Genomic DNA, 13747 nt, shown 5'->3' with positions numbered 1-13747 from the left:
GTTTGAACAGGTTTGACTACTGGAAAATCAAGGAGACTCTCATCCTCTGAAAACTTCAGATGCTCTTCTGATCATATGTGTCTTTTTTTGTTCTACTGTATTATGCATGAATTATTTTTTTCATCTAAAAATAGTATTCTTATCACTCTGCCAGTGTTATCTGACAAACAAATCATCTGCTACATATGGATGCAGGTGTCCTGGGTTTGGGCAAATTTGGGGGAAAACCTCCAGAAGGAGCCCCCAGACAGCAAACCCCACAACTCCTCCCCCCCCACCCCACCGGGTTCGGGAAGAATTTCCTCAGAGAAGAGTGGGAGAAAAAACCTGTTTATTTAACAAGCAAGATACTCCCCAGCACAGGGAAAAAGACAACACCAGCTGACAAAAAAAACTCTTTCACCGTTCTGAAGGGATGACAAGCTCAGTCTCTCTGGCGAGTGGTCGCTCAGTTATCAGTCTCTGGCGCTGGGGATGACTGCTGCAGGTGACAGAATGCAGACTGCCGGTGTTTCTTGGGGTTTCCCAGGTCCCCGTCCGGAACAGGTTCAGATGGTATCCAGGAGAGGGAGGGGACGGGGTGGAAGAGAAAACAGTCCAGGGAAAAAGTTGGACTGCCTAGCTGAACTAACTAATAAGCAAAAAGCAAGGGCAAAGTGAAGGAAAGAAAAAGAGGCAGAAGCGAGCAAGCAGGCAAGCAAGCAGGCAAGCAAGCAAGCCGAGCTAAAACCTCTCCTAAACATAGACCATGGGGGAGGTGAGCCGGCTGATAATAAGACAAAACAAAGCTTTACTCTCAGAGTCAGTCCTGGAAGCACAGGACATAATACCAAACATAATCAGGACACACGATTGGAGATAGAAACACCATAACATCACCCTAGGACAGCAGGTCCCCTGTATAAGCAAGAACAGTAAAGAATGCAGCAGGAATGATTTGTCTCTGCTCCCATCTGTCCCATCTCCTCTGGAGCTGGAGGTGCAGCCGTGGTGCCCACAGCAGCCCTGGGGCTCTGTGCCCCATGGCCTCCCTGCTGGGCAGCCTCTGCCAGCTCCTGCACAGCCCGTGGCACCTGTGGGCCTGCACTGACAGCCCTGCCCCGGGCTCTGCCGGGCTCTGGGCCAGCACAGAGGCCGGGCAGGGCTGGCCATGGCCGGCAACAGGCCCTGAGCCCCGCAGGAGGATGGAGCTGGGCCACAGCCAAACTCAGCCCAGGCCAAAGCTGGGCTCATCAGCCAGGGCTGGCAAGGGCTGGGGACAGAGGCTGGCGCTGACAAATGTCCTGGGCCCCCTCCCTGCTCTGTGCATGCCACCAAGGGCACAGAGCAGCCTCCTCTCTGGGCCACTTGCCTGTTTGCAATGCCTTGCCCAGGCGCTGGCCCTGCCCCACAAGGCCTGGGCTGAGTCGTGCCCCTGCCCGCTCAGCCAGGCTGACATGGACACTGCTGCTTTCTCTGGCAGGCTCTCTCAGGCCAGCCCAGCTCCCTGCAAGCTGTGCCAGCTGCCCTGAGCTCTGTGCAGCACCAAGGGCCTCTCCCCAGCACAGCCCAGCCGGCTCTGGCCCCACAGCTCTGCTCAGGCCAGGGGGCTCTGGGCAGTGGCCCCACGGCCTCAGCCCCTGCCAAGGGCACAGCAGCAGCTGCAGCTCAGAGAGGACTCAGCCCCAGCCATGGCCAAGCTGCTTGGCCAAGGCAAAAGGAGGCTCCCTGGGTGCCCTGCTCCCCTCTCCCTCAGCTCCTGACAGCTCTGCAGCCCCTCCTGCCATCCCATCTGCCCAGGCCAGCACAACAGCCCCGGCCTTGGGGCCCTCCAGAGCTGCTCCTGCTCCAGGCCCAGGGCCCATCCCAAAGCTGGGGCAGCCACAAAGCTGTGCCCATTTCTGTTCATTGCTGCTCTGATGAGGATGGATCCTCAGCCACTTGGAGGCTGCTGATGAATTTCACTCCTCCAGAGGCCTCTTCTTTCTTGAGGTCTTCAGTTGAGAAATTCAGTGTCAACGACTAATTAACACTTGTTCAAAACACCCAAATAAAATAAGCTCCTGGGAATAATTCAAATCTTCAATTCTTCTGTGGTTAATTAGACAGATTTTAGAAGTGCATTCAAAGAGAATATACTATATTGAAAACAATATAGAAAAAATTGTTTTGTTTTCTTTTCCTGTTAGTAGATTGGTATCAGCAATCTCCTGTTGAAATTGATCCCCAAGACCTCCTAATGCAGTCTAAACACATATAAAAATCAAGACCCTTTATGGCTGACAATCAATCACACTCTGTCCCTACCCCCACCCCACCATTTCCTCCATTCAACCCCTGGCACTCAGAGCAGCCTTGTGCAAATCTGAGCTTCCTGCACCCCAGGCTGTGCCTGCAGCTTTCAGCTCCTTGGCACCAACTCCCACCTGCTTTCCTTGCAGAAGGAGCTGCCCCAGACTCAGAGGGATGTTCATTTATTGTCAGCAAACAAAACCAAGCAAAGGCACAGCTCCCTAAAAAACCAAAAGTCATTCCTGTGCTGGATATTTCATCCACTTTCCACAGCAGACAGTCTCAGAGCAATGGAAAACACGTTCTGTGCCCAGCACAGATCCCAGGATGTCCCAAACCCTCCCTGCCCCGATTCTGCCCAGATTTGCTCTTTGCACACTCGAGTCACACGCTGAAGTCCCGAGCTCCCTGCCTGGCCAGAGGGAGGAAAAGAGAGAAAGTGGCTGAAGAGCTCTCTTGTGCACAGCTACAGCTGCACTAATGCCAATCTTCTGGGCTCACAGGAACTTGATCCCACAGCCTGTGCAGCATCTGTTCCCTGGGCAGAAATCTGGCTGGATGGGCAGGCCCAAGGAGTGCTGGGCAATGGAGCCACATCCAGGGCTGTGCCCAGGGCTCAGGGTTGGGGCCAGGGCAGTGAAATCTCTTTGTTGCTGATGTGGACGAGGCCATGGAGGGCACCCTCAGTCAGTGTCCAGGTGAGGCCAAGCTGGGTGGGAGTGTGGCTGTGCTGCAGGGCAGGAAGCTCTGCAGAGGGATCTGGACAGGCTGGAGCCATGGGCCCAGGACAATTGGATGAGGTTCAGCAAGGGGTTGATTTGTGGAACATCCTTGGGGGAGGCTGCAGAGCTGGGGCAGGGGGGATCCAGGGGAACAGGGGACCCTGCTGGGCATGAGCAGCAGGGGAGACTTCTCTGGGGAGGAAAACTGTGAAGGGGGCTGGGGCAGAGTGACCAGCCCAGTGACCTCAGGCATCCCCCTGGGATGTCACACAGCCCTGCTGATGTCACAGCCTGCTCTGTGATGTCACTGCACTCTGATGTAACACAGCTGCACTCTGTCACAGCCCACTCCGTGATGTCATGGCCCACTCTGTGATGTCATTCTGCCTCCCTCTATGATGTGAGAGTCTTCCATGTGAAGTCACAGCCTGCTCTGTAATGCCACAACTTATCCTGTGATGTCACAGCTGGCTCTCTGATGTCACACCACCACGGTGTGATGTCACACAGTGCCCTCTATCATGCCATAGGTGATCAATGACCTCACATAACCCACTCTGTGATGACACAGCCCCTCTGTGACATCACAGCCATTCTCTGAGGTCACTGCACCCTCTCTGGGACATCCCCCAGTGTCACCTTTGTGGCGTGGGGGAAGGGCGATCTCCAAGTGCATTTGGGCCCCTGTGCCTGCAGCCCCCAGTGCCTGGAGGTGCCCAGCAGCTCCCGCAGCCTGCAGAACCTCTGAGCCACCCCCGACAGCCACAGGTGTCTGTCCTCATCCCAATGGACCTGGCACCGCTTGGAATCCTGGCTGGAGCGCGGCTGTGGAGCGACCACTGGGCTCAGAGAGGTGGAGACCCCCGGGAGCCCCCAAACCCCTCCTGCCCCACAGGTGCCCCTGGCAGCCCCAGGGCTGTGCCCGTCCCTGTGTCACTGTCCCCATGGGTGGCAGGGCTGTGTTTTCCTCTTGGGGATGGGGCCCTGCACAGTCCCGGCCCCCCAGACCCCCGGGGGTGCCATGGGGGTCTCACCTGGGAACTGTCCAAGGCCTGGGGGCTGTGGCACAGCAGGGACATCCCCGGGGCACCCCCGGCCGCCTCCAGCTCAGTCACATCCCACTTGGCCCTGCCAAGGGCAGGGACATCCGTGGTCCCTCTCGAGGACACCCCAGGACCCCCTGTGCCCACCCCTTTGCCCACCCCTCACCACGGTGTCCCCAATCTCCACAGGTCCCGGGGTGCCCAGGGGGCTGGATGGGGACCTGTCCGTCCCAGGGGGATTCTGTCACCTCCCTTCCCCCGTGTAGTGGTTTTGGTTTTCCAATTGAAGAATTCCCAGACAATATACAAATTTATGAGTCTAGCACTGGCTAAATTGCCTGTGCACCCATTAGAATTATTTACTCATTTCCTGACGTGAGATGTGATTAGGAGGAAGGCAAAACAGGCTCAAACTTTAAAGAGTACTAAGAAAAACTTTATTATTGGAAACTATAAGAAAAAATAATAAAACTCAGAATAAAACTTTTAGAACACTCCACCTACCCCCATAACTTATTTTGTTTCTCACTGACAATGTACAGAAACAATTCAGTCAGTTTGCCATCTTTTTCAAAAAAAATATTTCACTAATTTACTTGGGAATGGAGACTTCTCTCTTCAGTCTATGGAGATTTCTCCACAAGCATTATTGTAGACCATATTAACTTATGGGGCACACTTTAAAGATTATAACAGTTTGAACAAAAGCTCTTTTCATCTTTGAAAACAGAAGTCTTCCTCCTTGTTCTTGTTCTTGTTCTTGTTCTTGTTCTTGTTCTTCTTCTTCTTCTTCTTCTTCTTCTTCTTCTTCTTCTTCTTCTTCTTCTTCTTCTTGTTCTTCTTCTTGTTCTTCTTCTTCTTCTTCTTCTTCTTCTTCTTCTTCTTCTTCTTCTTCTTCTTCTTTTTCTTCTTGTGCTTCTTGTTGATCTTGTTGTTCTTGTTCTTCTTCTTCTTCTTCTTCTTGTGCTTCTTCTTGTTCTTCTTGTTCTTCTTGTTCTTCTTGTTCTTCTTGTTCTTCTTCTTGTTCTTCTCCTTGTTCTTCTGCTTCTGCTCCTCCTCCTCCTCCGGGGGGCAGCAGAATCTTCTCTTCTCAATTCAAACTGATGGGATCACAGCCATTTCAACATCTGCTCACTTTAGCACAAATGCCTCTGCTCATATCTACAGTTAAAACATTCACATCCACGCCATAATATCTATGAGTTATAGGGAAACAAGAGTCTCTTCTCCATACTTAAAAAGAGAAAATTTCACTCCATGACTCTCTTTCTTCCTTCATCTGGGATCTGACTCTTCCTTTTGTCTGACCTTGGTGTTTTCATGCTGTTTCTGTGTGTATCATCATCTTGGTCCTTTTCACACCAGCCTAGAAGTAAACAGGTCCCTGGGTGAGCAATGATCAGATGGATTTGAACACGTACAAAGGATCCCAGCCAATTCATTGAACCCTAAGTGCAGATGCATCCTTGGCCAGGGAAATGGCTGTGTTGAGACCTCAACCAATCACATGGGTATATCCAGGACATTCAAACCCTCGATTTCAGAAGGGTCCTGAACAATAAAGAAAGCTTTTGTCATATGGGTAACTGAGAGTTCATGTCATCTCTGCCTCCAACCATGACCCAATTAACATAATAGGTGTGGTCAGTCAGTGTGGGCATTATGGGTGGTCATTGGGGGTGGCAGTGGGTGAGATCAGTGGGTTGTAGTCAGTGGATGTGGTCAGTTGGCTGGTCATTGAGGTGTGGTCAGTTGGTGTGGTCTGTGAGTGTGGTCAGTGGGTGTGGCCACTGGCTACAGTCCGTGGATGTGGTCAGTTGGGTGGTCAGGTGGGAGCTGTCAGTCGGGTGGTCAGGGGATGTGGTCATTGGTGTGGTCATTGATGTGGTCAGTGGGGGTATGGTCTGTTGGTTTGTCAGTGGAGTGTGATCAGTGGGGGTGGTCAGTCAGGTGGTCAGAGGGTGTGGCCATGGATGTGGTCAGTGGGGATGGTATTTGGGCACGGTCAGTGGAGTGTGGTCAGAGGGTGTGGTCATTGAGGTGGTCATTTGGTGTGGTATGTGGGTGTATGGTCAGTTGGGTGGTGATTGGGGTGTGGTCAAGGGGTGTAGCCAGTACGTGTGGCCAGTGGGAGTAATCAGTAGCTGTGGTCAGAGTGTGTCATCAGTGGATGTGGTCAGTGGGCTGTGGTTGGTGGGTGTGGTCAGTGGATGTGGTCAGTGGATGTGGTCAGTGGGTATGAGCAGTGCAGAATGTTCATTGGGTATGGTCAGTGGGTGTGGTCATTCGAGTGGTCATTAGGTGTGGTCTGTGGGTGTATGGTCAGTTGGGTGACCATTGGGGTGTGGTCAAGGGGTGCAGCCAGTACGTGTGGTCAGTGAGAGTGGTCCATGGTTGTGGTCAGTGAGAGTGGTCAGTGAGGTGTGGTCGGTGGGTGTGGTCAGTGAAGGATGGTCACTTGGTGTGGTCATTGGGTGGGGGCAGGTGGTGTGGTAAGTGGTGGTATGGTCAGTTGAGTGGTCATTGGTTGTTGTCGATGAGCGTGGTCAGCGTTTGTGGTCAGTGAGGTGTGGCTATTTGGTCTGGCCCGTGGGGGTGGTCAGTGGGAGTGGACAGTGGGGGTGGGCAGTGGGAGGTGGTCAGTGGCTTTGGTCAGTGGGTTTGGTCAGTGGGGGTGGACAGTGGGAGGTGGTCAGTGGGTTTGGTCAGTGGGTTTGTTCAGAGGGGATGGGCAGTGGGAGGTGGTCAGTGGTTGTGGTCAGTGGCACAGTGGTCAGTTCTGTGGTCAGTGCGTGTAGTTAGTGGGGTGAGGGCATTGGTTTCTGTGCAGTGAGTGTGGTCAGTGGTTGTGATCAGTGGGTGCAGTCAATTGTGGACACACTGTTAGAGACCTAGAAAAATTACAGCCAGGAAAATCATTCCCAGGCTGGAGTTTCTCCTGGTTCTCTCACAGATCCGTTCCCAGGCTGATAGCTTGTTCAGCTCCGGTAGGGAGACGTTCCCCATGGATGATAATTTGGTCAAAATAGAATGGAATTAATAACATTGGATTAACACCTGGTAGCAACCGTGGGACTCATTCTGAAGTACTGTCCCAGAGGCGTTTTCTCAATTATCCAATGAGCTACTGTCTTGTCTTAGCTCTGCAGAACATCCTATAAGTGTGAATCGTGCTCTCAATCGTGTCTCCTTCCTATCCTGAGGGATGACCATGTAGCTGTGTGTCTTATTTCTGCTGCTCCAAAGTGTAAAATCCCTAACGGACAGCTACAGTCAGTGGGTGCAGTCAGTGGTTGTGGTCAGTGGGGTGTGGTCACTGTTTGTGGTGAGTGGGGGTCATCAGTGGGTGCAGTCAGTGGTTGTGGTCAGTGGGGTGTGGTCACTGTTTGTGGTGAGTGGGGGTCATCAGTGGGTGCAGTCAGTGGTTGTGGTCACTGGGGTGTGGTCACTGGTTGTGGGCAATGGGTGTGGGCAGTGGTGTATGGTCAGTGGGTGTGGACAGTTGGGTGGTGTCCTGGTTTAGGACAAATTTGGGAGAAAACCTCCAAAGGGACCTCCCAGAAGCAAACCCAAGCAGCCCCTCCCCCATCCAGTTAGGGAAGAAATTTCCTCAGAGAAGTGGAAAAAACCTGTTTATTCAACAAATAAAAAGCACTGTCCAGCACAAAAAAATAAACAATAGCGAACAACAAAACCTCTCGCTGCTCTGAGGAGCTGACAAATTCAGAAAGTCTCCTGTGGTGGTAGCTGGGCTCAGTCTGGCATCAGTCCCTCTGGCACTGGAAAATGCCGCTGCCCAGTGGGCCGCAGGTGCAAGATCCTGGTGCTTCTCCCCGGGTCCCCAGTCCTGAGCAGGTTCAAATAATTCCAGGAAAAAGAAGGAAAAAACTGTCCAGGGAACTTCTCTGCTTCAATTAGTCAAAATCTAGCTAAAAGCAAAGGAGAGCTCTCTCCTGCTCTCCACCACAGTGACACCATCCAGGAGACAAAGTGATGAAACTCCTATCTCTATGTCTCTGTCACTGTCTTTCTCTCCTCCCACCTCTATTCCATGTCTATTTCTCTCTTTGCCATTCTGTCTCTCTCTCATTTACTCTTCAATAAAATCCACACTATTGACTTTGGCACATGGTCTCATTTGCACCCTAACTGAGGCAGAGCCATTTCTGATCATTTCAATCAGTGGATCAGAACAAGGGGCTGGAAGCCCTCCAGTCTGGCTGCTGCTCCATGCCACTTCCAGGGCCTTGGGCTGCTGAAGGGCTGCTGGGCTGGGCCCTTTGTGACACAGGGGTGTTCTATCGGGTTCCTGGGTGATGAGGGACATTCTGTTGTCCTGGTGACATGGCACAGCCCCAACCTGCAGGGCTATAGAAGGGGCCCAGGGCCCTGCACTGCCCCGTGCCAGGAGTGCCACTCACTCAGGAGGAAGCAGCTCCCGGGATCTCTGTGTGCCAGACGTTCTGCACTGCACATGGAGCACGAAAACGTGAAGCCCAGCTCCAAAGCAGCCAGCCCCATGGCCAGCAGGCTGGAAGACCAGGCCCTCAGTGGGCAGGGGCTGGCAGCAGGTGACAGCTCAGGCCTGGTAACATGCAGCAACGATACCAGCAGCTGCCAAGAGGGATCCCAAGGGGAAACCTGCATTGAGCAGGGGCTGTCCCCAGAAGAAAAGAGCAGTCACCAGGAAGCACACCAGGGGGAAGCCTGCATTGAGCAGGGGCTGTCCCCCTCCGAAACCAACATCTACCCTGAAGAGTGCCATGAGGAAAGGTGCTCTGGGCAGGATCTCTCAGAACCAGAAGAAGATGGAGATGGAGTCAGCGTCCTGGAGCTGTGTGAAGAGCAGGCAGAGCGAGAGCGCAGATGGGCAGGTCTCTCAGCAGGCGGGTTCCCTGGGGCCTGTCACGATCCGCTATTAATGCAGAGCAGGGGTCGTGATGGTTCTTTTGATCTCAAAGGTGCAAACAGGCAAAATGCAGGGGACAAAATCAGTTTATTCAACAACAGCAAATCAGTTTAGTCAACAACAGCAATGCATTTCATCAAATGCCAACAATTCAGTTACGGTAAAGGGGAGAGGTACAGGATAAGGAAAGGGGAAGGAAAGGAAGGGATGGGAGAATAGCTACCAACAGACGAGACGGGCGTCCTCACGGGTCATCCCATAGACGAGTCCTCGTCTGTGGGGAGATCTCAGGGGTCTTCATCAGTGGAGAGATCTCAAAGGGTCTTTTCCAGAGGGTCGCTCTTTTATAGTCCTTCTCCAAAGCGAGTGGCCTCTAGCCAAAAGGTGGGAAGATTTATGGACCATTGTGTGGTGCTGCAGGAGACAGGTACGGACAAGCAGTCCTCAGTTGATGCAACACAGTCTCTGGTTGGTGCCAGGACAGCACGGTCCAGTGAACACAATACACCAGCACACAGTCATGAGCATCCACCTTGGCCAGGCCAGTAAACCATTGTTTGGAGTCAGCCTGGGTGGGGTCCTCGAGGTCTCCTTGCGACGGTCGGGAGGCAAAGTCGAGGGGAACTTCGGACCGACCCTTACACCACCCCGTGACTCACGATCGTCGTCAAGGGCGCCCTTTTGTAGAGTTGTAGTGAAGTACTCAGTTGTGATGTCTTCAGGACTTGTCCCCATTGGTAGCATATCCCGGAAAAAACAGAGACAGGAGAGTAGGAAAAAGATAAGGGACAGGATAAGGAAAAGGAGAAAAGGGAAAACAAAACAGATTAATTATGTTCAATTTTGTTGATTGCTAACGACTTCAAACAATTTGTTCAATTTTTGATTAGAAATAAATCAATTTTTAAAGCAAGTTTTTGATTAACCAATTCTCAATTCTTTAAATTTTTTCAGTATTGATTAGAAATAAATCAATTTTTAAAGCAAGTTTTTGATTAAACAATTCTAATTAAAAAAAAAATATTCATTTTTTTTATTTTATCTGAAACCTTGTGTCAATAACCCTGGGGATGTCAACAATAGCCGATCTGGGTATATCTGTCACAGATGCCAATTGTGTTAATCGTTTCGTTATTCTCCAAGTCATGATGTATAGAATTGCTGACAAAACAAAACCAATTAAAACTAAAATCAAGAGAACAATGGTGGGATGACACCATTTGTTCAGGACACCTGTAGCAGTAGGTGACCACCCAAATAGAGTATCCCAGCACCTGTGTTCAGCATCTGTCTTTACACTTTCCAAAACACAATGTATATTTCCACATTGTGATGAACAGCTATTAGAGTTTTCTGTTCGTTTTTCTTGATCTTCTCCAAAATTTCGATCAGATCTTGGTGGAGCAACAATTGCTTCACCAGAGAGAGGTTCATTCCAATTGGAGTGGGCAATAGATGGTGGATCAGTGTGTAATTTGACTGCAAAAGATGGTGAGAAGTAACTGGGGCTACATAGGAAATATCACATCCTGAAATCCTAGTAAAGTTGCAGACACAAAAGTTTGAATGATTTTTAGTATTCAGTACCACATTTTCTATAAAAACACTATCACAAGCAGTTCTAAAGCATGCACATCCATTGCCTATATATACTAATACAGTTTCAGGAATCTCATTTGGATGGATTTCAAAGTTACAAACATTCTGTTCTGTGTCCAAGCAGATATCTTGAGCTCTGATTGCATTACTTTCACAGATAAACCCTTGTTGTTCCCGGACAATGCAAGTTTCCAAATTAACAGTTTGCCACCTCCCACCAATTTGACAGGCCCATTCCCTATGCTCGAAAGGATAGAGAATAGCACCATCATGATTCAACCCCAATGCAATGATGGGGAATATTGAATGCACTGAAGCATTACGAATCGTCAGTACAAAGGCTGTGGCAATGTTTGTGCTGGGATCATAGGTAAAATTTACTAAGTTCCACCAGGACTGGAATTCTTTTTCAAAATCAGTGGCACTGTCCCAGACTATTTTTCGGATTTCAGTGGGAAAAGTGCCTTCCTCACCTTCTCTTATAATTAAGGCAGCAACTGACTGTATCCACAACTGGGCCTGGATACAACTGAGAGCCAAAGAGATGTTATTTTGAGTAGCACCAAGGGCATCGATTATCAATTTGTGGTCATTTACGTTTACCTTTTCCCAACTTGGTAATATGTTTGATAACAACCATTGTTGGGTCCCCAAAGCTGTTAAGGCTGTTTGCAGGCGCTGTTGTAATTTGGTTACATCTCCAGCTGTGGTAGCCAATTTATTCATTAGTACTTCTGAATCGATGCTATTCAAAATTCCCAATCCTGTTCCCACAACACCGGTTATGTCTGTTACCATTCGTTTTTTAGAAGGATTTCGTTTCCGCAGCCAGGTTGTCCATCCCTCAAAAGAAGTCTGTAGAAAGGGTGAACAAGCTGGTTGAACTTCTGAGACATTATTTTGCATCAATAATTTGATTTGTTTGAGAGACCATGCCGGATTAAACAATATTTGTTGTTGGCCAGTTTTTCTAATTACATAAGGTCCAAATTGAAAAATCGTAGGGCTTAGCACAACCGGTGGTTGGGTAGTAGGTGTTACAACATTAACATCAAGTTCTCCCCAGTATTTTGTATCATTTTTTCCACACATGATTTTATAGGAAAATTGTACAGCAGTTAGGTTTAGCCAACAGTCTTGCTTTTGGGTTTTGCAATATAAAGTCCAGCCATGAGATCCTATGCCATAACTGTATGCAGGTTCGGTGAGGGATCCAGTTGCTAATTTACAAGTTACTGCGACATCATCACCTTGTGTCACCATGAAAGGAGGAAAAACCTTGTTTTTGTCATCCAACACTAAGGGGGGTGCTTCTTCATGTCCCTCGGTGTTCTTCTGTGAAAAGTAAACACAAACAGAGTCTGCCTCCAGGAGGCAGGAGATTAAAATGATGGAACTATCCAGTGTGTAGCGTGGACTGGAATTCTGTTAACTTCCCAATCATTTTGCTGCTGAAAAGAAGGCCACTCTGTACCTCCTTTAAACACAGCATAGGAGTCAGTGTAGATGTAAACAAGAGAGATATTCTGTACCTCAAGTTGGAAAACACTCCAAACAACTGTCAGCTCACCGGTCTGAGAGCTGCCTTCTCCCTCAGTAATAATTTGTTCATCAGCAGAAGTGGGGAGGGCTACTGCCCTGTATTTCCCCACCTTTCCCTCTCGTTTGGCAGAAGCATAAGTGAACCAAGAATTTGCTGATTGTTCAGGGGAGAAAGGAGTGGCTACTTTACTTACCAAGGCAGGTTTGTCATGGCTATTTGCCAAGCTCTCAGTTTCTTGTATTGCCAGATTTTTTACAGCTCTTTCTATCACTAAGAAGATGTTACAGTAATGTTTTATCTGGGCATACCACTTCCCAACTGAGGATCTCTGGGCCACCCCGTCAGGGGGAGGGGTCTCAATAGTGACTGTGGTGTGTTTTCTCCAGAACACTAATAATTCTAGAGCCTGTTGGATCTCTTTCTTGGATTCAGGCAATTTAATTTGATCCAGAGAGGTTAGAGTATCAGGTGGAATATATGTCATACTTCCTTTCCACCAAATTCCCAAAAACTTCACATCCTGAGAAGGTTTTTGAATTTTCTCTGAGGAAATTTGCAAATCAGGGTTTTCCAAATGAGAGATTATTTTTTGTTTGGTATCCCCCACTACTTTTATTTCATCCCCTCCCACCAGAATATCATCAATGTATTGATAGACAGCTGTATTGTCAGGTTTGGGTATCTTTTCTAATTCCTGGGCTAAAGTGTGGTGGGCTGAAGTGGGGGAATGTTCAGACCCTTGGGAAAGCCCAGTGCAGGTGTACTTCTTTGGCTCAACTCCAGAGCCTGTGGAGGAGATTGATTTGGTGCATTGTTCAGAACTTGTGGAGAAGTTTGCTCTGGTACACTGCCCAGAACCTGTGGAGAAGGTTGCTCGGGGGGTGCATCACTGATATAATCATATTCTATTTTAATCACAGGTTTCAAGTTGGGGCAGCAATGTTCCCCACAATTTTTCATCAAACTTGGGTCTTTTGGAGAGTACATTGGATTAATGTGAATAGCTTCCTTCTCCTGTGTTCCTTTTGGTGAATCAGCACGTTTTGAATTTTCATCCCATTCTTCTCTTAAGGCAGCTTTTAACAAATTATTTTCATCTCGCAACAAATGGTTCTCATTCCTTTCTTGATCTAATTGTTTTTGCAAAATTTGAACAAGATTTTGTAGAGAGTCTATAATTGTTCTTTCCTCATTTCTGCGCTCAGAGTGAGTTTCTATAGCTGCCGTAAGACAAGCTCCTAAAACCGAGCAGAGCATGGTTTTATCTTTGCCCAGTTTGAACTTTGACTCATGTTGCAAAGAATATGTTCTATCAATCACATTCTCCAGATTAAACCAATTATTGTTCACCCATTCCTCCCCACCTTGGGACGGTCTGGCGCTATACTTGGCTAATAGAGCATAAAATGCAGTTTTATCTGTTACAGTGGAATTCTCAGTCATTTTGTGAAGGGATAAGTAAAAACCACAACAGGGAGGTCTATTGCTTAAGTTACCACACACAAGGAAACAGCTTCCGCTGTGTGCCCCCCTTCGCTTCCCTGTGTGGGTGAAGAGACCAAACTACTTGGGAGGCACTCCTTAGTTACAAAACACCAGGTTGTCTCTTCACTGCACCAAGTAGTCAAACATCATAAAAAACAACAACAACAACAACAAC

The sequence above is a fragment of the Sturnus vulgaris genome, unplaced genomic scaffold, assembly GCF_052056855.1.
Source record: "Sturnus vulgaris isolate bStuVul1 unplaced genomic scaffold, bStuVul1.hap1 Scaffold_84, whole genome shotgun sequence".
NCBI lineage: Eukaryota > Metazoa > Chordata > Aves > Passeriformes > Sturnidae > Sturnus > Sturnus vulgaris.
This window is presented reverse-complemented; position numbering follows the sequence as displayed.